Genomic DNA, 27331 nt, shown 5'->3' with positions numbered 1-27331 from the left:
GCCAGTATTGCAGATTCACAGAACTGTTAGAGCTCAGAATGAAGCCATCGTACAACATGTCTGCACCATCTCTCTCTGAATAAGCAATCCCCCTCGTTCCAGTTCCCTCCTTCACCCTGTGCAATCTTTGTTTTCAGTCTAATTTGTTTTTCAATGCCTCAATTGAACCTGCCTCCACCACACAGTGTGTTCCAGATTCTAACCACTTACAGAGTGAAAAAAGGTTTTCCTCTTGTCACGATCGCTTTTTTTGCCAATTACTTTAAATCTGCGCCCTCGCGTTCTCAATTCTTTCGCGAGTGGGAAGCAATCTCTCCCCATCCACCTTGTCCAGACAAGTTAAGAGCTTGAATATTTCTTCCAAAACTCCTCCCTGCCTTCGCTTCCCTGGGAAAAACCACCCCCACTGGATGTGGGAACCAAATAGAATGTTTTTCAAGGGGGCACAGGTTCAAGGTGAGAGGGGAAAAGCTTAAGGGAGATGTGCGAAAGAAATCTTTCACGCAGAGGGTGGTGGGTGCCTGGAACACGCTGCCAGAGGAGGTGGTGGAAGCAGGGACATTAGCAACAGTTAAGAGGCACCTGGATGGGTCCATGAATAGGGAGGGAATAGAGGGATACGGACCGAGTAAGGACAGAAGGTTTATTTTTGTAGTGTAGTTGGGGCATCATGATCGACACAGGTTTAGAGGGCCGAAGGGCCTGTTCCTGTGCTGTACTGTTCTTTTCTTTTGTTCAATTACCTGGTGACACCTTTGTGTATAAAATTAATGTGCACTTTTGTGTATAAAATTATGAAAGGTGTAGATAGGGTGAACGGTGGGAAGCTTTTCCCCAGGTCGGTGGTGACGTTCACGAGGGGGGTCATAGGTTCAAGGTGAAGGGAGGGAGGTTTAACACAGATATCAGAAGGACATATTTTACACAGAGGGTGATGGGGGCCTGGAATGCGCTGCCAGGCAAGGTGGTGGAGGCGGACACACTGGGAACGTTTAAGACTTATCTAGATAGCCATATGAACGGAGTGGGAATGGAGGGATACAAAAGAATGGTCTAGTTTGGACCAGGGAGTGGCATGGGCTTGGAGGGCCGAAGGGCCTGTTCCTGTGCTGTATTGTTCTTTGTTCTTGTTCTTTGACACAAAGCTAGCTCGGAACGTAAGTTGTGAGGAGGATGCAAGGAGGCTTCAAGTAGACTTGGAGAGGTTAAATGAATGGGCAAGAACACGGCAGATGGAATGTAAAGTGAATTAATGTGAAGTTGTCCACTTTGGTCGGAAAAACAGAAAGACAGAGTATTCTTAAATGGTGAGAGATTGGGAAGCGCTGGTGACCAAAGGGTGTCCTTGTTCATGAATCACTGAAAGCGAACAGACAGGTGCAGAAAGCAATTAGGAAGACAAATGATATGTTTGCCTTCAGCGTGAGTACAGGGGTAAAGATGTCTTGCTGCAATTAGATAGAGCCTCGGTGAGAACGCACTTGGAATTTTGGTCTCTTTATCTAAGGAAGGATATTTTCGTCAAAGAGGGAATATCATAGAATCATAGAATCTTAACACTGCAGAAGGAGGCCATTCTGTCTATTGAGCATGCACCTACTCTCCCACAGAGAATCTTACCCAGGCAATCCCCCATCCCCATAACTCCACGTATTAAGCCCATAAATTCCCCGAACCTATACATCTTGGGACATTAAGGTGGCAATTTAGCATGGCCAATCCACCTAACCCGCACATCTTTGGAGTGTGGGAGGAAACCGGAGCACCTGGAGGAAACCAAGCAGACACGGGGAGAATGGGGTGGCACGGTGGCACAGTGGTTAGCACTGCTGTCTCACAGCGCCAGGGATCCTGGTTCGATTCCCGGCTTGGTTCACTATCTGTGTGGAGTTTGCACATTCTCCCCGTGTCTGTGTGAGTTTTCTCCGGGTGCTCCAGTTTCCTCCCACAGTCTGAAAGACGTGCTGGTTAGGGTGCATTGACTCAAATAGGCGCCGGAGTGTGGCGACTAGGGGATTTTCACAGTAACTTCATTGCAGTGTTAATGGAAGCCTTACTTGTGACTAATAAATAAACTTTAAAAATATGCAAAACTCCACATAGACAGTGACCCAAGGCTGGAATCGAACCCGGTTCCCTGGAGCTCTGAGGCAACAGTGCTAACCCTTGTGTCACTGTGCCACCTACACAGTAGAATGGAGGCTCATCAGAACAATCACTGGAATAGTGGCATTGTCTTATGTTCCAATCCCAACTGATGTTACTGATGGATGGTCAGATCCCAGAGCAGCACTCTGGCTCAATAGGTCGCAACTTTTAATTTTTTTTGAGAGAGTTGGATGAACTGAGTCACGGGGTTGCCGATTAACTTCTAACAAAAGAAGAAAACATTTATTGAACAAAGATGAATTGTAATACATTACTCCTGTACCCCACCCTTTACAGATACACGCATATCTGTCAGGGTAACGCAAGTTGCAAAATCTATGTACACTTCAATGTTGTCAGTAAGCCCACATCCATGTAAACTAATAGGTGAAATGTGGCCACACTCTGGGACCAAGTGAGAAGCTGTCACTCAAAATAACTTCTGTGGAATTTTCATCAAATTCCCCCCTAGGTGCGTGTGAGCCAACTGCTCTCACTTCTGACTTCCACATCAGTGTTTCCAAACTTCGCTCTTGAAGTACACACTTTGAAATCTTCCCCCCACTCAAGGTTTTCTCTTGGATGCCTTCACCAAGGATCCATATCCAGGATTTCAACCTCTCCTATCGGTATTCCTCTGTCTTGGATCTCCACGTGCATTCAAGCTCCAATCCAGTCCCTCCAGTACCCAGCCACACCAACAGAACACTACTGCTTCACAGGCTGTAGTAAGATGCCACCCACCTTAGGATAACTTCAGATGTCTGTCTTCTTGTTAGTTGACTGATCCAGGTCTGCATCTTGCAACTTGGTATTTAACTTGAAGCCTCTCTCTCTCTCTCTGCTCCTTTTTTTAACTTGAGTGAACAATACCTTTTCCAGATTCCAATTCTTTGTCCTTTTGACTTCAGGCTCACTGGGATCCACTTTCCATTCCCTGGTTTCCAGAACCATCTGTTCTTTAGCTTTTCAGACTTGCTTTCTGCCCCTCACTCGATTATCCTTCCTCTTTGCTGGCAGTTTCTTTGAGAGCTGCTTCCTTCCCAGATTCCTGGTTCCAAACTGATCGCAAATGCTTCTACTCTTCAGTGTGGACCACTGGTTGCTAAGCAACAGCTCAGTTTTTTTTTAACCTTTACAATTGCTTTTACACCATAAACCATCAATTACAATGCAGACACAGTTTAAAGTGAAACCAAAACCCACAGAAATGCACGCACATTCCTATAACATGAAGCTCACTAAAATTTTAAAACGTTCTTTGCCCTCAAAGCACAGAAACAAAAATCAAGCTTAAACCTAAACCATATTTTGAATACAAATGTCAATTATTCAAACAAACTCTATTTCCGAACACTCATGAGGAGAGAGTGAGGAAACTGGGCCTGTGATCAGCAAACTTGAAAATGGAGTTGGAGGGGGATTTAGCCACACAGTCACAGGTGTATAAGGAGTATAGTAGGGGGCTGAGGACACAGCCTTGTGGGGCACCGGTGTTAAGGATGATCATGGAGGAGGTATTGTCACCTATCCTTACTGATTGTGGTCTGTCGGTTAGGAAGTCTAGGAACCAGCAGCAGAGGGAGGAGCTGAGGCCCAGGCCACGGAGTTCGGAGATGAGTTTTGTAGGAATAATGGCGTTGAAAGCTGTGCTGTAGTCGATAAATAGGAGTCTGACACAGGTGTCTTTGTTGTCTAGGTGTTCCAGGGTTGAGTGCAGGGCCAGAGAGATGGCGTCTGCTGTGGACTTGTTGCAGCGGTAGGCAAACTGTAGCGGATCCAGGTAGTCCAGGAGGCTGGAATTGATTTGTACCATGACTAATCTTTCGAAGGACCTCATAATGATGAATGTCAGAGCCACCGGCCGATAGTCATTTAGGCACGCTGCCTGGCTTTTTTTTGCTACTGGGATGATGGCCATCTTCTTCAAGCAGATAGGGACCTCAGATTGTTGTAAAGAGAGGTTGAAGATATCTGCGAATACCCCCACCAGCTGTCCACACAGGATCTGAGTGGAGCCCATCCGGGTACCCCATCCGGGCCAGTCACTTTCTGTGGGTTGACCTTCGAGAAAGCTGCTCTGAGATCTGCAATGGTGACTTCGGGTACAGGTTTGGCCAAGGCTTCTGGGGTGGAGGGCATGCTCTCGCTGACCTCGTGCTCAAAACAGGCACAAAATGCATTGAGCTCATCAGGAAGGGGTGCGTTGGAGCCGGCGATTTTACATGCCTTCATTTTGTAGCCTGTTATGTATTACAGACCTTGCCATAGTCGGTGGGAGTCCGTGTGGCTAGCCTGCGACTCTAGCTTGGTCCGGTACTGTCTCTTGGCATCTTTGATGGATCCCTGTAGGCTATATTTGACTTCCTTGCATAGGTCAGGGTCACTTGACTTGGGCGCCTTAGACCTAGACTTCAGCAAGCAGTGGACTTTGCAGGATTTTGGGAGGTTTGAATAATCCACTCAAATGGAAGTGGAATTGTGTTCAGAATTCTAATTGTCCACACAAAATGGATTCTTTTTTTTCCTTTATTCTTTCATGGATGTGGGCGTCGCTGGGAAGTCCAGCCATTTGTTGCTTATCTCTAATTGCCCTCAAACTGAGTGGCAGTTGAGTCAACCACATTGCTGTGGCCCTGCAATCACATGTAGGCCAGACCGGGTAAGGACGGCAGATTTCCTTCCCTGAAGGACATTAGTGACCCAGATGGGTTTTTCCGACAATCGACAGTGCTTCAATTTGTCTTTTAATTCCAGATTTTTTTACTGGATTCAAACTTCACCATCTGCCATGGTGGGATTTGAACCTGGCTCCCCAGATCTTGACCTGGTTCTCTGGATTACTAGCCCAGTGACAATGTCACCTCACCCTTGCCTCACCTTGGCAGGAGACATCCTGGAGGCTTAAAGTGCAAAACAGGAGAGCCCAACATTAACCGAAACGTGGCTTGTGTGACAAAATATTCCATATTTTAGAACCTGAACCATTGAATAAATACACAGGAATCAGTGAAGAAGGGCAGGGAAATTCTCGAGCAGAGGAAAACTGTATCTAGAATCATAGAATCCCTACAGTGCAGAAGGAGGCCATTCGGCCCATCGAGCCTGCACTGACAACAATCCCACCCAGGCCCTATCCCCATAACCCCACATATTTACCCTAGCTAATCCCCCTGACACTTGGGTCAATTTAGCATGGCCAATCAACCTAACCCGCACACCTTTGGACTGTGGGAGTACACCGGAGAACCCGGTCGAAACCCAGGTAGACACGGAGAGAACGTGCAAACTCCACACAGACAGTGACCCAAGGCTGGGATTGAACCTGGGTCCCTGGCGCTGTGAGGCAGTAGTGCTAACCACTGTGCCACCGTGCTGCCCTCGATACTTGGGAATGTTCTCCACCTAGTTCCACTTCCTTGTTCTTTTTTCCATAGGTTTCCAAACTTTTATTTTTCACAGATATTTCTCCATTTCCCTTTCAAAGGTTATTCTGGATTCTGTTCACGTCGCTGTTCTTGGTTAGTAATTCCAGCAACTTGTTATTTTGGCTGACAGTTAATGAAATAGTGGAACATGTGTTTGGTGATTGATGGACTGGGTCCCGAATGTTACTTCAGGCTGAATGTGTAAAGAAGTATCTCATTGAATTTAATCTGCACAAAATCAAAATTAGCAAAACTGCAGCTCAATAAAAAAGCTGCAATCATTCCCTCCCCCTCCTCTGAACGTCAGACCACCACGTAGCGGGCGGGAATTTCCGGCCATGCTCGCTCCAAGGTCGGGAAAATCCCGCCCAAGGTCAACGGACCTCTGCATGGTCCGTGTCCCATCCGCTACGATTCCCGTGGCAGGTGGGGGGGATCTTATAGAGACCTATAAGATAATGAAGGGGCTGGATAGGGTAGAGATGGAGAGATTCTTTCCACTTAGAAAGGAAACCAGAACTAGAGGGCACAGCCTCAAAATAAAGGGGGGTCAGTTTAGGACAGAGTTGAGGAGGAACTTCTTCTCTCAGAGGGTGGTGAATCTCTGGAATTCTCTGCCCACTGAAGTGGTGGAGGCTACCTCGTTGAATATGTTTAAATCACGGATAGATGGATTCCTGATCGGTAAGGGAATTAGGGGTTATAGGGCTCAGGCGGGTAAGTGAAACTGATTCAATTCAGATCAGCCATGATCTTATTGAATGGCGGGGCAGGCTCGAGGGGCTAGATGGCCTACTCCTGCTCCTATTTCTTATGTTCTTATGTTCTTAGGTGGGACGGGGATATTCCCCCCAACATCTCTGTTGTAATGAGAGATCAAGCAGTCACGGGCATTCAGCCTCTGATCTCCGGGTAAGCGTTCTCCAAGGCGGCCTTCACGACACACAACAGCGCAGAATCGCTGAGCAGAAACTGATAGTCAAGTTCCGCACACATGAGGATGGCCTCAACCGGGATATTGGGTTCATGTCACACTATCTGTAACCCCCACGACTTGCCTGGGCTTGCAAAATCTCACTAGCTGTCCTGGCTGGAGACAATATACACCTCTTTAACCTGTGCTTAACCCTCTGGTTTGTACCTGTAAAGACTTGATTACCTGTAAAGACTCGCATTCCAACCATTCTTCACATTCTAGTCTGTAATTACCTTGTAATTGTGTCTCTGTCTATATATGCTGTGTTTGTGAACCTACCTCCACTCACCTGATGAAGGAGCAGTGCTCCGAAAGCTCGTGATTCCATATAAACCTGTTGGACTTTAACCGGGTGTTGTGAGACTTCTTACTGTGCCCACCCCAGTCCAACGCCGGCATCTCCACATCATGAAAGATGCCAAGCTTTTTCACAAGATACCAAAGCTGTGGTCAAACAGCTTGAGTTCTGAGTCACTTTTTGAAGGGGAGGTGGTGGCCTAGTGGTATTATCGCTGGACTATTAATCCAGAAACTCAGCTAATGTCCTGGGGACCTGGGTTCGAATCCCGCCACGGAAAATGGTGTAATTTGAATTCAATAAAAAAATCTAGATTTAAGAATCTACTGATGACCATGAAATCATTGTCGGAAAAACCCATCTGGTTCACTAATGTTCTTTAGGGAAGGAAATCTGCCGTCCTTACCCGGTCTGACCTACGTGTGACTCCAGAGCCACAGCAATGTGGTTGACTCTCAAATGCCCTCTAAGGACAACTAGGGATGGGTAATAAATACTGGCCCAGCCAGCGACACCCATGTCCCATGAATGAATTAAATAGAAAGTTACATGGGTAGATGTTGGGTTTAAGCGGGAACGAGTTCCAGAGTACAGGGATTTGAGAGGTGGAGCATCTGCCGCCATTTGTAGAATGGGGAAGAAGATGCAGTGCCTCTGGACAGGATGAGAGCTGAGATGTGGCCTGGGTCAGTGGAGTGAGGTCCCGGAGGGATCCGTTCACAAGGACAAAGGACATTCCAGGGTGGGGAAGGGGTTCAACGGCAGTGGCAGGGAAGTGAAACGCACAGGAATGACAATGAGGGAGGTCATTGATCCTGCAATACTCAGCGTCTGTGCCAGGGTCCGCAATAATGCCGAGAAAATATCCAGCCAGCTCTAGTCCATGTTCAACCAATCCTTTCCCAGCTTCAAACTGATCCTGAAACCAAAGGATCCATAACTATCTCTTCACCTCTGATTAATTGCTTCAGGTGGACAGTAACTGCTCATAAGTGTGAAAGATCAAAAGGACGTTAGGGACTTGAAGGAATGTCAGAATGGAACACAATCCCAATGGACCCAAACCCCTTCCCGTTCACTCCCACTGTACACAATCCCAATGGACCCAAACCCCTTCCCGTTCACTCCCACTCTGCGCAATCCCAATGGACCCAAACCCCTTCCCGTTCACTCCCACTGGACACAATCCCAATGGACCCAAACCTCTTCCTGTTCACTCCCACTCTACACAATCCCAATGGACCCAAACCCCTTTCAGTTCACTCCCACAGTACACAATCCCAATGGACCCAAACCACTTTCAGTTCACTCCCACAGTATACAATCCCAAACGGCCCAATCTCCTTCCCGTTCACTCCCACTGTGCACAATCCCCATGGACCCAAGTCTCTTCCTGTTCACTACCACTCTACACAATCCCAATTAACCCAAACCCCATCCTGTTCACTCTCACTGTACACAATCCCAATGGACCCAAACCGCTCCCCGTTCATTCCCACTGTGCACAATCCCAATGGACCCAAACCCCTTTCAGTTCACTCCCACAGTACACAATCCCAAACGACCCAATCCCCTTCCCGTTCACTCCCACTGTACACAATCCCAATGAACCCAAATCCCTTCCCGTTCACTCCCAATGGACACAATCCCAATGGACCCAAACTCCTTCCCGTTCATTCCCACTCTGAGCAATCCCAATGGACCCAAACCCCTTCCCGTTCATGCCCACTGGACACAATCCCAATGGACCCAAACCCCTTCCTGTTCACTCCCACTCTGCACAATCCCAGTGGATCCAAACCCTTTCCCGTTGATTAGCATGTGTTCATTTCAAATGAAGTAAGCCTTTTCCCACTTGGTTCTCTTGTTCTGGAATATATTTTGAACCAAAGCACATTCCATCTAGTGTCTTTAGCGACAACTCCAAACATTCAACATTGCCAAATGCTGTCGGATTTTAGAATTCTGAGTAGACTGAAGAAAGTGCGCAGACTGGGGACAGGAGCGCTGCTCAAAAATTGAATCATTCCCGTTGAAAGATGGTATTTTTGCCTTGTCTTTGATTGATTTACCAAAGCTGTGATTAAACAGACCATAAGACAAATATTTGTAAGATGGCTATTTATAGCCAGACATTGCAGCATCTCTGACCCAAGTCTTTCATCTCTTGGTGCACTGCCTGTGTGTGTCTGTCAGGATTCAAGCTCCCCATGTCTGTGCCCTGTCCCTAATATATGCCATTTTTTAAAAGGTATCTGAATCATCATATTCCTTTCCCTGTGATTGATGTTTTTGTGGGCACGATGACAGCTGGATCTGCCTTTATCAGTTGAACTAAACCTCACTGTCTCCTTGATTATGTGTGTTGTCATCACATAATACAGAAATACTTCTTACCTTATGAAGGCTGCACTCACTCTCGCTCCCAGTGACTGTTACACACTGCAAGGTTAATCCACCCAAGAACAAGGGCAACTTCTGCCATCTGTGAATTCTGATAAAGCTTCCGTCGTCATCGACTTTTCACGTTTCCTTGTGCGGACATCAACTTGAGCATTTACACGCGAGCGTGTTTGGACACCCTCCTCCCCTCAAGTGTGTCTGGATCCCCCCCCTCGAGAGTGTTTGGACCCCCCCCACAAGTGTGTCTGGACCCACCTCTTTGAGAGTGTCTGGATCCACCCCCTCAAGTGTATCTAGACACCCTCCCCGTTCGGGTGTGTCTGCACACCCCCCCCTCGAGTGTGTCTGGACAGCCCCCTCCCCCCCCAGTGTGCCTGGAACTCCCCCTCGAGTGTGTCTGGACCCTTCCCCTCTTGAGTATGTCTGGCAACCCCATCTTCGAGTGTGTCTGGACCCGCCCCTCGAGAGTTTCTGGACCCCCCCCCCTCCAGAGTGTCTGGGCCCCCCCCTCAAGTGTGTCTGGACCCCCCCTCGAGTGTGTCTGGCACCCTCCCTCACGAGTGCCTAGACCCCCCCCCCCCCCCCCCCCGAGAGTGTCTGGACCCCTCCTCAAGTGTGTCTGGAACCCCCCTGTAGTGTGCCTGGACCGCCCCCCCCTCGAGTGTGTCTGGACCCCCCCCCCTTGTGTGTGTGTCTGGCACCCTCTCTGAGCCCCCAACAAATTCATTTTCTGTGTGAGGGCCCACCCTTTCGAGCTGCCAATCTTTTCTCCCTCTCCGATAAATCAAACTAAATATCATCAAATATCTACTTGGACGGTCCAGTTGCCAATGGGCGCAATTTTTCTGGCATGCTGAGCTGCTTGAGGAGCACAGCGGGCCAGGAGTGTCAGCAGGGACGGGGTTGTAGATGCGAGTCCAGCCTGATTACCATATTGAAATCGCCATTTCCATATCATGAGCAGGTGCAGGACATGATTGTCCGGGAACGCAATGTTTCCCCATGCCCGCGCACCAGGAGAGGTTCCCACCAGCGGGGATTAATCCCCATCATTTGATCCTCAGTGTGTGATGGCCTCACTGGTGTGACCACAGGCCATTGAGGCCTCCCCCCCCCCCCACAGGAGGTTGGGGGGGGCAGGGGATGTGCTGCTTGGGCAGTGCCAACCTGGCACTGCCAGCCTGGCACCCTGGCAGTGCCCCCTCCTTACTGTCGTGAATCCCCCGGCAGACTTCATGATGCAGGGTGCTGGAAATTCATCCGAGTAAGTACGTCCGAAAAATGGACAGGGAAATCTCCCCCGATCTGTGGAATTTTCCTTAAACCCTTTAAAATACTCACTTAAAGATGCTGATGACACCAAGATTGGCGGAGTAGTGGATGAGGTGGAGGGCTGTTGTAGGCTGCAAAGAGACATAGATAGGATGCAAAGCTGGGCTGAAAAATGGCAAATGGAGTTTAACCCTGATAAATGTGAGGTGATTCATTTTGGTAGGACTAATTTAAATGTGGATTACAGGGTCAAAGGTAGGGTTCTGAAGACTGTGGAGGAACAGAGAGATCTTGGGGTCCATATCCACAGATCTCTGAAGGTTGCCACTCAAGTGGATAGAGCTGTGAAGAAGGCCTATATTGTGTTAGCTTTTATTAACAGGGGTTGGAGTTTAAGAGCCGTGGGGTTATGCTGCAACTGTACAGGACCTTGGTGAGACCACATTTGGAATATTGTGTGCAGTTCTGGTCACCTCACTATAAGAAGGATGTGGAAGCGCTGGAAAGAGTGCAGAGGAGATTTACCAGGATGCTGCCTGGTTTGGAGGAAAGGTTGAGGGAGCTAGGGCTGTTCTCTCTGGAGCGGAGGAGGCTGAGGGGAGACTTAATAGAGGTTTATAAAATGATGAAGGGGATAGATAGAGTGAACGTTCAAAGACTATTTCCTCAGGTGGATGGAGCTATTACAAGGGGGCATAACTATAGGGTTCGTGGTGGGAGATATAGGAAGGATATCAGAGGTAGGTTCTTTACGCAGAGAGTGGTTGGGGTGTGGAATGGACTGCCTGCAGTGATAGTGGAGTCAGACACTTTAGGAACATTTAAGCAGTTATTGGATAGGCACATGGAGCACACCAGGATGATAGGGAGTGGGATAGCTTGATCTTGGTTTCAGATAAAGCTCGGCACAACATCGTGGGCCGAAGGGCCTGTTCTGTGCTGTACTGTTCTATGTTCTATGTTCTATGTTCTAAGAATCGTACTGGAAAATTCTTTGTTGGTGATGTGCAGTTAGATGTTTTTAGAGATAGATTGTGGGTGATTTATCATATAAAGTGCAACAATTGAGGTGCCGGGAGGAATGGATGCGTTGTGCAAACTGTGTGGCCCCTTGTCCTGGTTTTTGACTCAAGTTGTGTTAAGTTCATAAGGCATGCAAAGGAATGAAAACTGCACGTATAAAAACTTCATTCCTTTTTGCTATCTTTTTTAAAAGGCTTCTGCTGAACCACAAAATGGCTGCCACAGATCACATGACTCACAAGATCAGTCATCTGTTCCAGAAGCTTCCAACAGAGGACTGAACAATTCCACCCTGACCTTTGTGGGATTTCTCACACTCCATTGTAATTACCATCACAAAACTACAACACCAACAGTACTGTGTACAGTTTTGGTCTCCTGACTTGGGAAAGGATATACTGGCACTGGAGGGGGTGCAGAGGAGGTTCACTAGGTTCCTGCTAAAAGAAGTAATAGATTTTTGCCAGGAACACAGATATCTGTTTGTGAGGCTGCATTGAACTCGTTATGGGTCAGACACACAACCTCATGTTCCCATGCCGATTGGCTGATTTTAAAATTATATTTCTAGTCTCAGAGCCCAGTCTGTTGATTAAATTGGAAAGGACTCCAGCAGATCCAGCTGTGCAAACAGCCCACACCAATAGCTCTCATCTCCCTGAAACCTATTTCTCCTCAGAGTCTTTGAGTAACGCTGTGAGCTCTGAAACCCCACCACGCTGCAGTCTCATTGCGCTCGAGGTTTTCCATGTTGTCGTCACCGAACAGAAATTGATCTGGACTGAACTTCACCACAAAGGAAACACCGTCTGCACGTCGACTTCTCGGACTCTGGAATCACATCAACTAATTTGGGGCGGCACGGTAGCACAGTGGTTAGCACTGCTGCTTCACAGCTCCAGGGACCTGGGTTCGATTCCCGGCTCGGGTCACTGTCTGTGTGGAGTTTGCACATTCTCCCCATGTCTGCGTGGGTTTCCTCCCGGTGCTCCGGTTTCCTCCCACAGTCCAAAGATGTGCGGGTTAGGTTGATTGGCCATGCTCAAATTGCCCTTACTGTCCTGGGATGCGTAGGTTAGAGGGATTAGTTGGTAAATGTGTAGGGATATGGGGGTAGGGTCTGGCTGGGATTGTGGTCGGTGCAGACTCGATGGGCCGAACGGCCTCTTTCTGTGCTGTAGGGTTTCTAAGATTCTAAGATTCTATGAATATGCATTTTTGAGGCTCTTTTACTCTTGTTCCCAGAGTTGTAAATCTTCCTCTTTTCTATTCCCATTGCTGAGAGAGTACTGAGGGAGTGCCGCACGGTCAGAGAGTCAGTACTGAGGGAGTGCTGCACTGTCAGAGGGTCAGTACTGAGGGAGTGCTGCACTGTCAGAGGGTCAGTACTGAGGGAGTGCCGCACTGTCAGAAGGTCAGTGCTGAGGGAGTGCCGCACTGTCAGAGGGTCAGTACTGAGGGAGTGCCACACTGTCAGAAGGTCAGTACTGAGGGAGTGCTGCACTGTCAGAAGGTCAGTGCTGAGGGAGTGCCGCACTGTCAGAGGGTCAGTACTGAGGGAGTGCCGCACTGTCAGAGGGTCAGTACTGAGGGAGTGTCGCACTGTCAGAGGGTCAGTACTGAGGGAGTGCCGCACTGTCAGAGGGTCAGCGCTGAGGGAGTGCGGCACTGTCAGAGGGTCAGTACTGAGGGAGTGCCGCACTGTCAGAGTGTCAGTGCTGAGAGAGTGCTACACTGTTATAGGGTCAGTACTGAGGGAGTGCCGCACTGTCAGAGGGTCAGTACTGAGGGAGTGCCGCACTGTCAGAAGGTCAGTCCTGAGGGAGAGCTGCACTGTCAGAGGGTCAGTGCTGAGAGAGTGCCGCACTGTCAGAGGGTCAGTACTGAGGGAGTGCCGCACTGTCAGAGGGTCAGTACTGAGGGAGTGCCGCACTGTCAGAGGGTCGGTACTGAGGGAGTGCCGCACTGTCAGAGGGTCAGTGCTGAGGGAGTGCCGCACTGTCAGAGGGTCAGTGCTGAGGGAGTGCCGCACTGTCAGAGGGGTCAGTGCTGAGGGAGTGCCGCACTGTCAGAGGGTCAGTACTGAGGGTGTGCCGCACTGTCAGAGGGTCAGTACTGAGGGAGTGTCGCACTGTCAGAGGGTCAGTGCTGAGGGAGTGCCGCACTGTCAGAGGGTCAGCGCTGAGGGAGTGCGGCACTGTCAGAGGGTCAGTACTGAGGGAGTGCCGCACTGTCTGAGGGTCAGTGCTGAGAGAGTGCTGCACTGTCAGAGGGTCAGTGCTGAGGGAGTGCCGCACTGTCAGAGGGTCAGTACTAAGGGAGTGCTGCACTGACAGAGGGTCAGTACTGGGGGAGTGCTGCACTGTCAGAGGGTCAGTACTGAGGGAGTGCCGCACTGTCAGAGGGTCAGTACTGAGGGAGTGCCGCACTGTCAGAGGGTCACTACAGAGGGAGTGCCGCACTGTCAGAGGGTCAGTACTGAGGGAGTGCCGCACTGTCAGAGGGTCAGTACTGAGGGAGTGCTGCACTGTTAGAGGGTCAGTACTGAGGGAGTGCTGCACTGTCAGAGGGTCAGTACTGAGGGAGTGCTGCACTGACAGAGGGTCAGTACTGAGGGAGTCCTGCACTGTCAGAGGGTCAGTGCTGAGGGAGTGCCGCACTGTCAGAGGGTCAGTACTGAGGGAGTGCCGCACTGTCAGAGGGTCAGTACTGAGGGAGTGCCGCACTGTCAGAGGGTCAGTACAGAGGGAGTGCCGCACTGTCCGAGGGTCAGTACTGAGGGACTGCCGCACTGTCCGAGGGTCAGTACTGAGGGAGTGCCGCATTGTCAGAGGGTCAGTGCTGAGGGAGTGCCGCACTGTCAGAGGGGTCAGTGCTGAGGTAGTGCCGCACTGTCAGAGGGTCAGTGCTGAGGGAGTGCCGCACTGTCAGAGGGGTCAGTGCTGAAGGAGTGCCGCACTGTCAGAGGGTCAGTGCTGAGGGAGTGCCGCACTGTCAGAGGGTCAGTACTAAGGGAGTGCTGCACTGACAGAGGGTCAGTACTGGGGGAGTGCTGCACTGTCAGAGGGTCAGTACTGAGGGAGTGCCGCACTGTCAGAGGGTCAGTACTGAGGGAGTGCCGCACTGTCAGAGGGTCACTACAGAGGGAGTGCCGCACTGTCAGAGGGTCAGTACTGAGGGTGTGCCACACTGTCAGAGGGTCAGTACTGAGGGAGTGCCGCCCTGTCAGAGGGTCAGTACTGAGGGAGTGCTGCACTGTTAGAGGGTCAGTACTGAGGGAGTGCTGCACTGTCAGAGTGTCAGTACTGAGGGAGTGCTGCACTGACAGAGGGTCAGTACTGAGGGAGTCCTGCACTGTCAGAGGGTCAGTGCTGAGGGAGTGCCGCACTGTCAGAGGGTCAGTACTGAGGGAGTGCCGCACTGTCAGAGGGTCAGTACTGAGGGAGTGCCGCACTGTCAGAGGGTCAGTACAGAGGGAGTGCCGCACTGTCCGAGGGTCAGTACTGAGGGAGTGCCGCACTGTCCGAGGGTCAGTACTGAGGGAGTGCCGCATTGTCAGAGGGTCAGTACTGAGGGAGTGCCGCACTGTCAGAGGGTCAGTACTTCGCCCTCAGCACTTCACTGAAGTTTAAATCTGGATTATATGGTCGAATATAAGTAAAGGACTCAGGCAGATCGTTATTGAGCCATTCTGACGATGAACTATTCTTCATTTCTGAATCGAGCTCCCATTGAGATAGGTAGGTTCTTGATTAATAAGGGGATCAGGGGTTATGGGGAAAAGGCAGGAGAATGGGGATGAGGAAAATATCAGCCATGATTGAATGGCGGAGCAGACCCGATGGGCGAGTGGCCTAATTCTGCTCCTATGTCTTATGGTCTTCTGGTCCAAACACTTAGGGAATTCTAAAATCATCCTCAAAGGGTGAAGTTGACCCAGCAGACAACAGCTTGGAGCTTGTTCAGACTGAGACAGTGGCCTCACCCGCCTGAGGTCCGCTAAGTATATCCGCTGGCTCTGCGTTGCACCCAGGAACAAGACAATTGTCCAGGCCCGCACAGGGAGCTGACACTGAGTCTGGTTCCAGCACCATCGCGAGCTGCCTTCAAGATAATTCATTCCAAAAGCCTTCATTTTTGAAGGGATTGCACTGACTGCGACCGCTGGTGAATCCCCTTTCTCCACGGAATCCACGTCGCCCCATTCTGATGTGGAAAACGGTCGCAATTAGATAACGAAATTGGTTCTAATACCAGGCTTTCAGGATTTATTTCCAGTTGGCGTGGCAGCTTCTTCAGATGAATTCTAATTTGCCGCATGGAAAATAAGTAAAACTTCACTCGGACTGAACTCAGGTGTTTGTTTTCAGGCAAATCAGATAACAGTCAGAGCCAGGGATGGGTTTCTGCACAAAGACTCTGGTTGTGAGATTCCCTCACACTTTGCTTCAGTTATACAACAATGACTGAGTCCCAGTTCATTTTCATCCTGAACTTCATCTCACAGAATCCCCACAGCGCAGAAGGAGGCCACTGAGCCCATCGGGTCTGCACTGACTCTCCCACGCAGCATCTTGCCGACGCTCTATCTCATTAACCCCATACAATTACCCTACTGATCGCCCTAACCTGCACATCTTTGGACACTAAGGGGCAATTTAGCATGGCCAATCCACCTAACCTACACATCATTGGACACTAAGGGGCAATTTAGCATGGCCAATCCACCTAACCTGCACATCTTTGGACACTAACGGCAATTTAGCATGGCCAATCCATGTAACAGAGCTCCTGCTCTATCCAAGACCACAAGAAACTACAAAGGGTTATGAATGTAGCCCAGTCCATCACGCAAACCAGCCTCCCATCCATTGACTCTGTCTACACTTCCAGGTGCCTCGGAAAGGCTACCAGCATAATTAATGACCCCACGCATCCTGGACATTCTCTCTTCCACCTTCTTCTGTTGGGAAAAACATACAAAAGTCTGAGATCACGTACCAACCGACTCAAGAACAGCTTCTTCTCTGCTGCCATCAGACTTTTGAATGGACCTACCTCGCATTAAGCTGATCTTTCTCTGCACCCTAGCTATGACTGTAACACTACATTCTGCACCCTCTCCTTTCCTTCTCTATGAATGGTATGCTTTGTCTGTATAGCGCGCAAGAAACAATACTTTTCACTGTATGTTAATACATGTGACAATAATAAATCAAATCAAATCAAATCAAATCAAATCTGACCTATGCATCTTGGGACATTAATTTAGCATGGCCAATCCACCTAACCCGCACATCTTTGGACACTGAGGGTAATTTAGCATGGCCAATCCACCTAAACTGCACATCTTTGGACACTAAGGGGCAATTTAGCATGGCCAATCCACCTAACCCGCACATCTTTTGGAGTGTGGGAGGAAGCTGGAGCACCTGGAGGAAACCCACGCAGACACGGGGAGAACATGCAGACTCCACACAAACAGTGACCCGAGGTCGGAATTGAACCCGGGTCCCTGGCGCTGTGAGGCAGCAGCGCTAACACGATGCCACCGTGCCGCCCTCAGTGATCCCTCTCACCTGCCAGGGCAGGAAGGTTGGTTTGTGATGCAGAGCGGCGCCAACATTGGGGGTTCAATTCCTGTGCCAGCTGAGGTTATCACGACTTCTCAACCTTGCCCCTCGCTGGAGGTGTGGTGACCCTCAGGTTAAGTCACCACCAGTCAGCCCTCCCCCTCGAAGGGGAGAGCACCCTCTGGTCATCTGGGACTTTGCCTTTTTGTCAAGGCCTCTGTAACCTGACTGGAATAAGTTGAAAAATAAACAAGCACTCAGCCTCCACAAAAACCTTTCTCACCGCAACTGACCTGCTTCCCGGGAATGGATTAATTATTTACCCAAACTCCAGTGACAACAGAAGTGCGCAGGTTGGGGTCAGAATTGAGACTTTATAAATGTTTACATTTCACTGGTTCCTACAGGTTCACTTCGCCCTTAAACACTGCCAGGTCAGGCTACATATTATAGCAGCACTGTCACAGGGAATAATTGTCAAAGGGAGAAATCTGTTCCGTGGTAACAGAGCATTGGGCTGCATTCTAAATATAATTTCACACTGAGAAAGTGGGGTTGAATTCATATCACAGAAAACAGAAGTTATTTACCAAGGTTCCAGTTCACATCAATACTTTAAATTTCCATAAATAAACAGTTTAGCGCAGAGTTTTCGAATGTGTTTGGCTGTGAGTGCCTTCTTTATATAATTGGTAGATCAGCCTGGGGGAAGGAGTGTCAACATGTCCCTGTGAAATTGGGGAGACAGACACTGATTGGAGGTGACAGGACGGGCAGGTAGGTTCAAGATGGAGAGAGAGAAGGCCCTTGGAAAAGAAGTGTGCCGTTCTGAGATACTGGGGTAAACGTTGTCCGCTCTTTATCCACCGCTGCTAAATTCTGGACAATTTGTCCTTCTCAGGCACCACAATGAACATATCGCCGGAATTCAGGAACAAAAGGTGGATCAGCACCATGGACACAGCTAAAGAAATTTTCCATGTCCACCATGGCTCTCACCAACTTTTGCAGATGCACCATAGCAAGCGTCCCTTCTGTTTGTATCACAGCTTGGAATGGGCTCCCGCTCTGACCAATCACAAGGATGTACAAAGGGTCGTGAACGAAGCCCAGTCCCAGTCGCAAACCAGCCTCCCATCCATTGACTCCGTCTACACTTCCCGCTGCCTCGGGCAAAGCAGCCAGCATAATTAAGGACCCCACGCATCCCGGACATTCTCTCTTCCACCTTCTTCCGTCGCGTAAAAGATACAAAAGTCTGAGGTCACGCACCAACCGACTCAAGAACAGAAATCATAGAAATCATAGAAACCCTACAGTGCAGAAAGAGGCCATTCGGCCCATCGAGTCTGCACCAACCACAATCCCACCCAGGTCCCACCCCCACATATCTACCCACTAATCCCTCCAACCTACACATCCCAGGACTCTAAGGGGCAATTTCTAACCTGGCCAATCAACCTAACCCGCACATCTTTGGACTGTGGGAGGAAACCAGAGCACCCGGAGGAAACCCACGCAGACACGAGGAGAATGTGCAAACTCCACACAGACAGTGTGGAGTTTCTTCCCTGCTGTCGTCAGACTTTGGAATGGTCCTATCACATATCAAGTTGATCTTTCTCTACTACCCTAGCTATGACTGTAACACTACATTCTGCACTTTCTCCTTTCTTTCTCTATGAACAGTATGCTTTGTCAGTGTAGCGCGCAAGAAACAATACTTTTCACTGTATCCCAATACATATGGCAATAATAAATCAAATCAAATCTTACTCCATGGTTAATGCAGGTGATGAGGGTCAGTAGCATTGTGCCCAGATACTGGCTGCTATGGGAACATGGAGGCAGGCGGGGGGGCGGGGGTGGCGGGGGGGGAGGTAGGTGGGGGAGCCAGGCTTAGCTGTTTCGATATTTATTCCGGGAAAAGATTAGCGAAATGCAGTCGGCAATTTAAAGATGGAATGCAAACACACAGCAGATCCAGTGAGTCAGTAAATGCACAGCAGAGACAGAGAAGGGCTGAATGGACTCAGTCAGCCACTTGACTAGGATGTGGGAAACATGTAAAGGAAGGTTGCTATCTGCTGGCCGGCAGGATAAATGACTCCTCTCAGCGTTTACACAGCACTGCCAGCTCACACAAAGAGCTCAACTGAAAACGGGGCTGGTGACACAAACAGACGATGTGAGGGAAGGATGGCTGAGGGGGTGGGGGGGAGGGGGGAGGGGGGAGAACAGTCACAAGGTTTAAACCTCAGCAGTTTCAGATACTGGATACCTTACACCTCTCATATTGATTACAGATTTGGTTGTAATCCAACAATTGGTTCAAAGTGTTTAATGTTTTTTGTAAATCCCCAGAAAGGGTGTAAGGATATTTTTTAAAAATTGTGTGTGAGTGTGTGTGAGTGAGTGTATGTGTGTGTCAGTGTCAGTGTGTGTCAGTGTCTGTGTGAGTGTGTGTGTGAGTGTATGTGTGTGTGTGTCAGTGTGTGTGTGTGTCAGTGTTTGTTTGAGTGTGTGTGAGTGTGTGTGTTTGAGTGCGTGTGTGAGTGTGTGAGAGTGATAAATAGATAAATCCCCTGGTCCGGATGGGATTTATCCAAGGATTCTCTGGGAGGCAAGAGAAGTGATTGCAGAGCCTCTGGCTCTGATCTTCAGGTCGTCGTTGGCCTCTGGTATAGTACCAGAAGATTGGAGGTTAGCGAATGTTGTCCCATTGTTTAAAAAGGGGAACAGAGACTTCCCCGGGAATTATAGACCAGTGAGTCTCACTTCTGTTGTCGGCAAGATGTTGGAAAAAATTATAAGGGATAGGATTTATAGTTATTTGGAGAGTAATGAATTGATAGGTGATAGTCAGCATGGTTTTGTGGCAGGTAGGTCGTGCCTTACTAACCTTATTGAGTTTTTTGAGAAAGTGACCAAGGAGGTGGATGGGGGCAAGGCAGTGGACGTGGTATATATGGATTTTAGTAAGGCGTTTGATAAGGTTCACCATGGTAGGCTTCTGCAGAAAATGCAGATGTATGGGATTGGGGGTGATCTAGGAAATTGGATCAGGAATTGGCTAGCGGATAGGAAACAGAGGGTGGTGGTTGATAGTAAATATTCATCATGGAGTGCGGTTACAAGTGGTGTACCTCAGGGATCTGTTTTGGGGCCACTGCTGTTTGTAATATTTATTAATGATCTGGATGAGGGTATAGTTGGGTGGATTAGCAAATTTGCTGATGACACCAAAGTCGGTGGTGTGGTAGACAGTGAGGAAGGGTGTCGTAGTTTGCAGGAAGACTTAGACAGGTTGCAAAGTTGGGCCGAGAGGTGGCGGATGGAGTTTAATGCGGAGAAGTGTGAGGTAATTCACTTTGGTAGGAATAACAGATGTGTTGAGTATAGGGCTAACGGGAGGACTTTGAATAGTGTGGAGGAGCAGAGGGATCTAGGTGTATGTGTGCATAGATCCCTGAAAGTTGGGAATCAAGTAGATAAGGTTGTTAAGAAGGCATATGGTGTCTTGGCGTTTATTGGTAGGGGGATTGAATTTAGGAGTCGTAGCGTTATGTTGCAACTGTACACAACTCTGGTGCGGCCGCACTTGGAGTACTGTGTGCAGTTCTGGTCCCCACATTACAGGAAGGATGTGGAGGCTTTGGAGAGGGTGCAGAGGAGGTTTACCAGGATGTTGCCTGGTATGGAGGGGAGATCCTATGAGGAGAGGCTGAGGGATTTGGGATTGTTTTCGCTGGAAAGGCGGCGGCTAAGAGGGGATCTTATTGAAACATATAAGATGATTAGAGGTTTAGATAGGGTGGATAGTGATAGCCTTTTTCCTCTGATGGAGAAATCCAGCACGAGGGGGCATGGCTTTAAATTGAGGGGGGGTAGTTATAGAACCGATGTCAGGGGTAGGTTCTTTACCCAGAGGGTGGTGAGGGATTGGAATGCCCTGCCAGCATCAGTAGTAAATGCGCCTAGTTTGGGGGCGTTTAAGAGATCCGTAGATAGGTTCATGGACGAAAAGAAATTGGTTTAGGTTGGAGGGTCACAGTTTTTTTTTTTAACTGGTCGGTGCAACATCGTGGGCCGAAGGGCCTGTTCTGCGCTGTAATGTTCTATGTTCTATGTTCTAGTGTGAGTGTGTGTGTGTAAGTGTGTGTGAGTGTGTGTATGTATGAGTGTGTGTGTCAGTGTGTGTGAGTGTGTGTGTGTAAGTGTGTGTGTGTCAGTGTGAGTGGGTGTGTCAGTGTTTTTTTGAGTGTGTGTTTGTGAGTTAGCGTATGTGTGTGAGTGTGTGTGAGTGTGAGTGTGTGCAAGTGTGAGTGGGTGTATGTGTGTGAGTGTGTGTGTGTGAATGTGTGTGTGAGTGTATGAGTGTGTGTGTCAGTGTGAGTGTGTGTGTCAGTGTTTGTTTGAGTGTGTGTGTGTGTGTGAGTGTGAGTGTGTGAGAGTGTGAGTGTGAGTATGTGTGTGTGTGTGCGTGTGTGTGTCGTGTGTGCATGCGTGAGTGTGTGTGAGTGTGTGTGTCTGTGTGAGTGTGTGTGTGCGTGTGTGTGTGTGAGTGTGTATGTGTGAGTGTGTGCGTGAGTGTCTGTGAGTGTGTGAGAGTGTGTGCGTGAGTGTGAGTGTGTGTGTGAGTGTGTGTGTGTGTGAGTGTGCGTGTGTGTGTGAGAGAGTGTGTGACTGTGTGTGAGTGTGTGTGTGTGTGTGACTGTGCATGAGTGTGTATGTGGGTGTGTGTGTGTGAGTGTGTGTGTGAGAGTATGTGAGTGTGAGTGTAAGTGTGTGTGTGTATGAGTTTGTGTGTGTGTGAATGTGTGTGTGACTGTGCATGAGTGTGTGTGTGAGTATGTGTGTGTGTGTGTGAGAGAGTGTGTGTGTGAGTGTGTGTGTAAGTGTGTGTGTGTATGAGTTTGTGTGTGTGTGAGTGTGTGGGTGTGTGTGTGTGTATGTGTGTGTGTGTAAGTGTGTGTGTGTATGAGTTTGTGTGTGTGTGAGTGTGTGAGTGTGTGTGTGTGAGTGTGTGTCTGAGTGTGTGAGTGTGTGTGTGAGTGTGTGTGTGTGTGTAAGTGTGTGTGTGTATGAGTTTGTGTGTGTGTGAGTGTGTGTGAGTGTGTGTGTGAGTGTGTGAGTGTGTGTGAGTGTGTGTGTGAGTGTGTGTGTGTGTGTGTGTGTGTATGAGTTTGTGTGTGTGTGAGTGTGTGTGTGTGTGTATGAGTTTGTGTGTGTGTGAGTGTGTATATGTTGTATGTGTGTGAGTGCACTCTGTGTGTGTTGCATGTACGTGTGTATGAGTAACATGTGCATATGTGTTTTATGTTTGTGTGTATGTGTGTTGCGTGTGTGTATATAGAACAAAAAGCAAAGAAAAGTACAGCACAGGAACAGGCCCTTTGGCCCTCCAAGCCTGTCCCGATCATGATGCTCTAACTAAACTAAAAAAAAACCTTCTGCCCTTACTCGGTCCGTATCCCTCTATTCCCTCCCTATTCATGGACCCATCCAGATGCCTCTTAAATGTTGCTAATGTTCCTGCTTCCACCACCTCCTCTGGCAGCGTGTTCCAGGCACCCACCAATCTCTGCGTGAAAAACTTCCCCCGCACATCTCCCTTAAACTTTCCCCTCTCACCTTGAACCCGTGCCCCCTTGTAATTGACACTTCCACCCTGGGGAAAAGCCTCTGACTATCCACCCTGTCTATCCGTCTCATAATTTTGTAGACCTCTATCAGGTCTCCCCTCAGCCTTCGTCTTTCCAGTGAAAACAATCACAGTTTATTCAACCTCTCCTCATAGCCAACACCCTCGAGACCAGGCATGTATGTGTGTTGTATGTGTGCGTATATATGTGTTGCGTGTGTATATATGTGTTGTATGTGTGCATGTATGTGCTGTATGTGTGTTGTGTGTATATATGTGTTGTATGTGTGTGTATGTAGTGTGTGTCTATGTGTTGTATGTATGTATATATGTGCTGTGTGTGTACATACATGTGTGTGTGTATACGTGTTATGTGTGTGCATACATGTGTGTGAATATATGTGTTGTGTGTGTGCATACATGTGTGTGTCTATTTATGTTGTGTGTGTCTGTATATGTGTTGTATGCATGTGGATGTGTTGTGTGCGTAAATGTGTTGTGTTTGTATATATATGTGCTTCTTTTGTGCATATATGTGTTGTGTGTGTGTGTGTATATGTGTCAAGGGGAGGTCATGTCTGACAAGTCCATTAGAGTTCTTTGAGGAGGTAACAAGGAAGTTAGATGAAGGAGAAGCAGTGGACGTGATTTACTTAGATTTCCAGAAGGCCTTTGACAAGGTGCCGCATAGGAGACTGTTAAATAAGTTAACAGCCCATTGTGTTAAGAGTAAGATCCTGGCATGGATAAAGGATTGGCTGACTGGCAGAAGACAAAGAGTGGGGATAAAGGAGTCTTTTTCAGGATGGCAGCCAGTGACGAGTGGTGTGCCTCAGGGGTCAGTGCTGGGACCACAACTTTTCACAATATACATTAACGATTTGGAGGAAGGAACTGAAGGCATTGTTGCTAAGTTTGCAGATGATACAAAGATATGTAGAGGGACAGGTAGTATTGAGGAAGCAGGGGGGCTGCAGAAGGACTTGGACAGGTTAGGTGAGTGGGCAAAGAAGAGGCAGATGGAATACAATGTGGAAAAGTGTGAGGTTATGCACTTTGGAAGGAGGGATGGAGGCATAGACTATTTTCTAAATGGGGAAATGCTTAGGAAATCAGAAACATAAAGGGATTGGGAGTCATTGTTCAAGATTCTCTTAAGGTTAACATGCAGATTCAGTCGGCAGTTAGGAAGGCAAATGCAATGATAGCATTCATGTCGAGAGGGCTGGAATACAAGAGCAGGGATGTACTTCTGAGGCTGTATAAGGCTCTGGTCAGACCCCATTTGGAGTATTGTGAATCGTTTTGGGCCCCATATCTAAGGAACGATGTGCTGGCCTTGGAAAGGGTCCAGAGAATGTTCACAAGAATGATCCCTGGAATGAAGAGCTTGTCGTATGAGCAACGGTTGAGGACTCTGGGTCTGTACTCGTTGGAGTTTAGAAGGATAACGGGGGGATCTTATTGAAACTTACAGGATACTGCGAGGCCTGGATAGAGTGGACGTGAGGAGAGATGAGAAGGAATTTCTTCAGCCAGAGAGTGGTGAATCTGTGGAACTCTTTGCTGCAGAAGGCTGTGGAGGCCAGGTCATTGAGTGTCTTTAAGACAGAGATAGATAGGTTCTTGATTAATAAGAGGATCAGAGGTTATGGGGAAAAGGCAGGAGAATGGGGATGAGAAAAATATCAGCCATGATTGAATGGTGGAGCAGACTCGATGGGCTGAGTGGCCTAATTCTGCTTCAATGTCTTATGGTCATATGGTGTGTGCGTGTGTGTGTGTATATATGTGCTGTGTGTATATGTGTTGTATGTGTGTATATATGTGTTCTGTGTTTGTATAGATGTGTTGTGTGTATGTGTGAATGTGAGATTCTGGAGTCTGATAGCCTCTGTATTAATCCATCTTTGCTTTGTGGATTCTGTACCCTGAAGAAATAAAGCTTTTTGCTTGAAAATGAAAGTATTGTGTATTTGATGCTTCAACATGGTCACCCCCAGCGTCCAGTGAGTGATCTTGGGCCATCAGCCAGGTTCATGAAGAATAAGGGATTTTTGGCAAGCGGTAATGCCTGACTTGTGTACAGAATGAAGACAGAAGCAGCGTGATATTCCTGAGAGATTGAGGACTGGGAACTGTCTGCCTTTGCAATAAGCACATGGTGCTTTCAATCAATAAAGAAAAACATTTTCATTACATCTTCATGAAATGCATTGAGGCATTTCTTCATATTAGAAACACTTCATAAACATAACACATAATTTGTCCTCTTAAAAGAATTCTCATAAAAAATAAAGGAAAAATCATTATGTTTTACATAAATTAAGAAATAACATTTAACAATGCTTCAAAATCAAAATACTGCAGGTGCTGGAATCTGAAACAAAAACAGAAAATGCTGGAAAATCTCAGCGTATTGACAGCCTCTGTGGAGAGGGAATAGAGCCAATGTTTCGAGACTGGATGACCCTTCATCTGAGCAGAGGTGCGTGATGGGCTCTGAGAAAGGGTCATCCAGGCTTGAAATGTTGGCTCCATTCTCTCTCCGCGGATGCTGCCAGACCTGCTGAGATTTTCCAACATTTTCTGATGTTGTCGAAGCTTTTCATCTGGCACTCATCAGGACAACCACAGGAAAACTGACATCAGGAGACAACGATGTTATTGCATTTTAGTAAATCCCTTAATAGGATTTGATTTGATTTGATTTGATTTATTATAGTCACATGTATTGGGATAAAGTGAAAAGTATTGTTTCTTGCGCACTATACAGAGAAAGCATACCGTCCATAGAGAAGGAAAGGAGAGAGATGCAGAATGTAGTGTTACAGTCATAGCTAGGGTGCAGAGAAAGATGAACTTATTGTGAGGTAGGTCCATTCAAAAGTCCGACAGCAGCAGGGAAGAAGCTGTTCTTGAGTCGGTTGGTACGTGACCTCAGACTTTTGTATCTTTTCCCCGATGGAAGAAGGTGGAAGAGAGAATGTCCGGGGTGCGTGGGGTCCTTAATTATGCTGGCTGCTTTGCCGAGGCAGCGGGAAGTGTAGACAGAGTCAATGGATGGGAGGCTGGTTTGCGTGATGGACTGGGCTACATTCACGACCTTTTGTAGTTCCTTGTGGTCTTGGGCAGAGCAGGAGCCATACCAAGCTGTGATACAACCAGAAAGGATGCTTTCTATGGTGCAACTGTAAAAGTTGGTGAGAGTTGTAGATGACATGCCAAATTTCCTTAGCCTTCTAAGAAAGTAGAGGTGTTGGTGGGTTTTCTTAAGTATAGTGTCAGCATGAGGGGACCAGGACAGCTTGTTGGTGATCTGGACACCTAAAAACATGAAGCTCTCGACCCTTTCTACTTCACCCCCATTGATGCAGACAGGGGCATGTTCTCCTTTACGCTTCCTGAAGTCGATGACAATCTCCTTCATTTTGTTGACATTGAGGGAGAGATTATTGTTGCCGCACCAGTTCACCAGATTCTCTATCTCATTCCTGTACTCTGTCTCGTCATTGTTTGAGATCCGACCCACTACGGTGGCAACCAGAAAGCAAAAACACCGAGGAAAGTTAGAAATGCCAAATTAAAATGTGATTATCGAGTCCAATGAAGCACTCCAGTCCCTGGAGTGCCCACTGGGCTCGAGAGGCCCTGACTGCACCAGCAGACATCTCGTGGTCCCTCTCCAAAGACATCCAGCTGCGAGTATCATCGCGGTAGAGGAACAGACAGTCGGGTCAGACCAATCACCTGGACATGCGCTTGGCCAAGCCCAGGAGTCAGATTCGGAAGAAGGTCCCCCCCCCCCCACCCCCCCCCGGCTCTTCCTTGCCCCCTTCACCCCGCCCCAACCCCTCCACATCAGCTGCCCGTAGATCAGGAGCGTGGGGCTGAACCTCACCCAGAAAACAAGTAATACATTTCTCAGGAAACTGAGAAGGGAGGGCAGCCTTTGGAAACCTATAGACGTGGCTCCACAGACAACACAAGGCTGCAAAAAGTGCAGGTATGTTGGGAGTCCTGAGACTACCGCACCACCTCAGATCCCCAGTAGTAATGGGAACGATTCCCAGGTCATAGAGTCATAGAATCATAGAGGTTTACAGCATGGAAACAGGCCCTTTGGCCCAATTTGTCCATGCCACCATTTTTTTGTAAACCCCTAAACTATTCCCAATTGCCCGCATTTGGCCCATATCCCTCTATACCCATCGTATCCATGTAATTATCTAAATGCTTTTTAAAAGATAAAATTGTACCCGCCTCTACTACTACCTCTGGCAGCTTGTTCCAGACACTCACCACCCTCTGTGTGAAAAAATTGCCCCTCTGGACACTTTTGTATCTCTCCCCTCTCACCTTAAACCTATGACCTCTAGTTTTAGACTCCCCTACCTTTGGGAAAAGATATTGACTATCTAGCTGATCTGTGCCCCTCATTATTTTATAGACCTCTATAAGATCACCCCTAAGCCTCCTATGCTCCAGAGAAAAAAGGCCCAGTCTATTCAGCCTCTCCTTATAACTCAATCCATCAAGTCCCGGCAGCATCCTAGTAAATCTTTT

The sequence above is a fragment of the Mustelus asterias genome, chromosome 24 (genome assembly GCF_964213995.1).
Source record: "Mustelus asterias chromosome 24, sMusAst1.hap1.1, whole genome shotgun sequence".
NCBI lineage: Eukaryota > Metazoa > Chordata > Chondrichthyes > Carcharhiniformes > Triakidae > Mustelus > Mustelus asterias.
Note: the sequence above shows the minus strand (reverse complement) of the source record.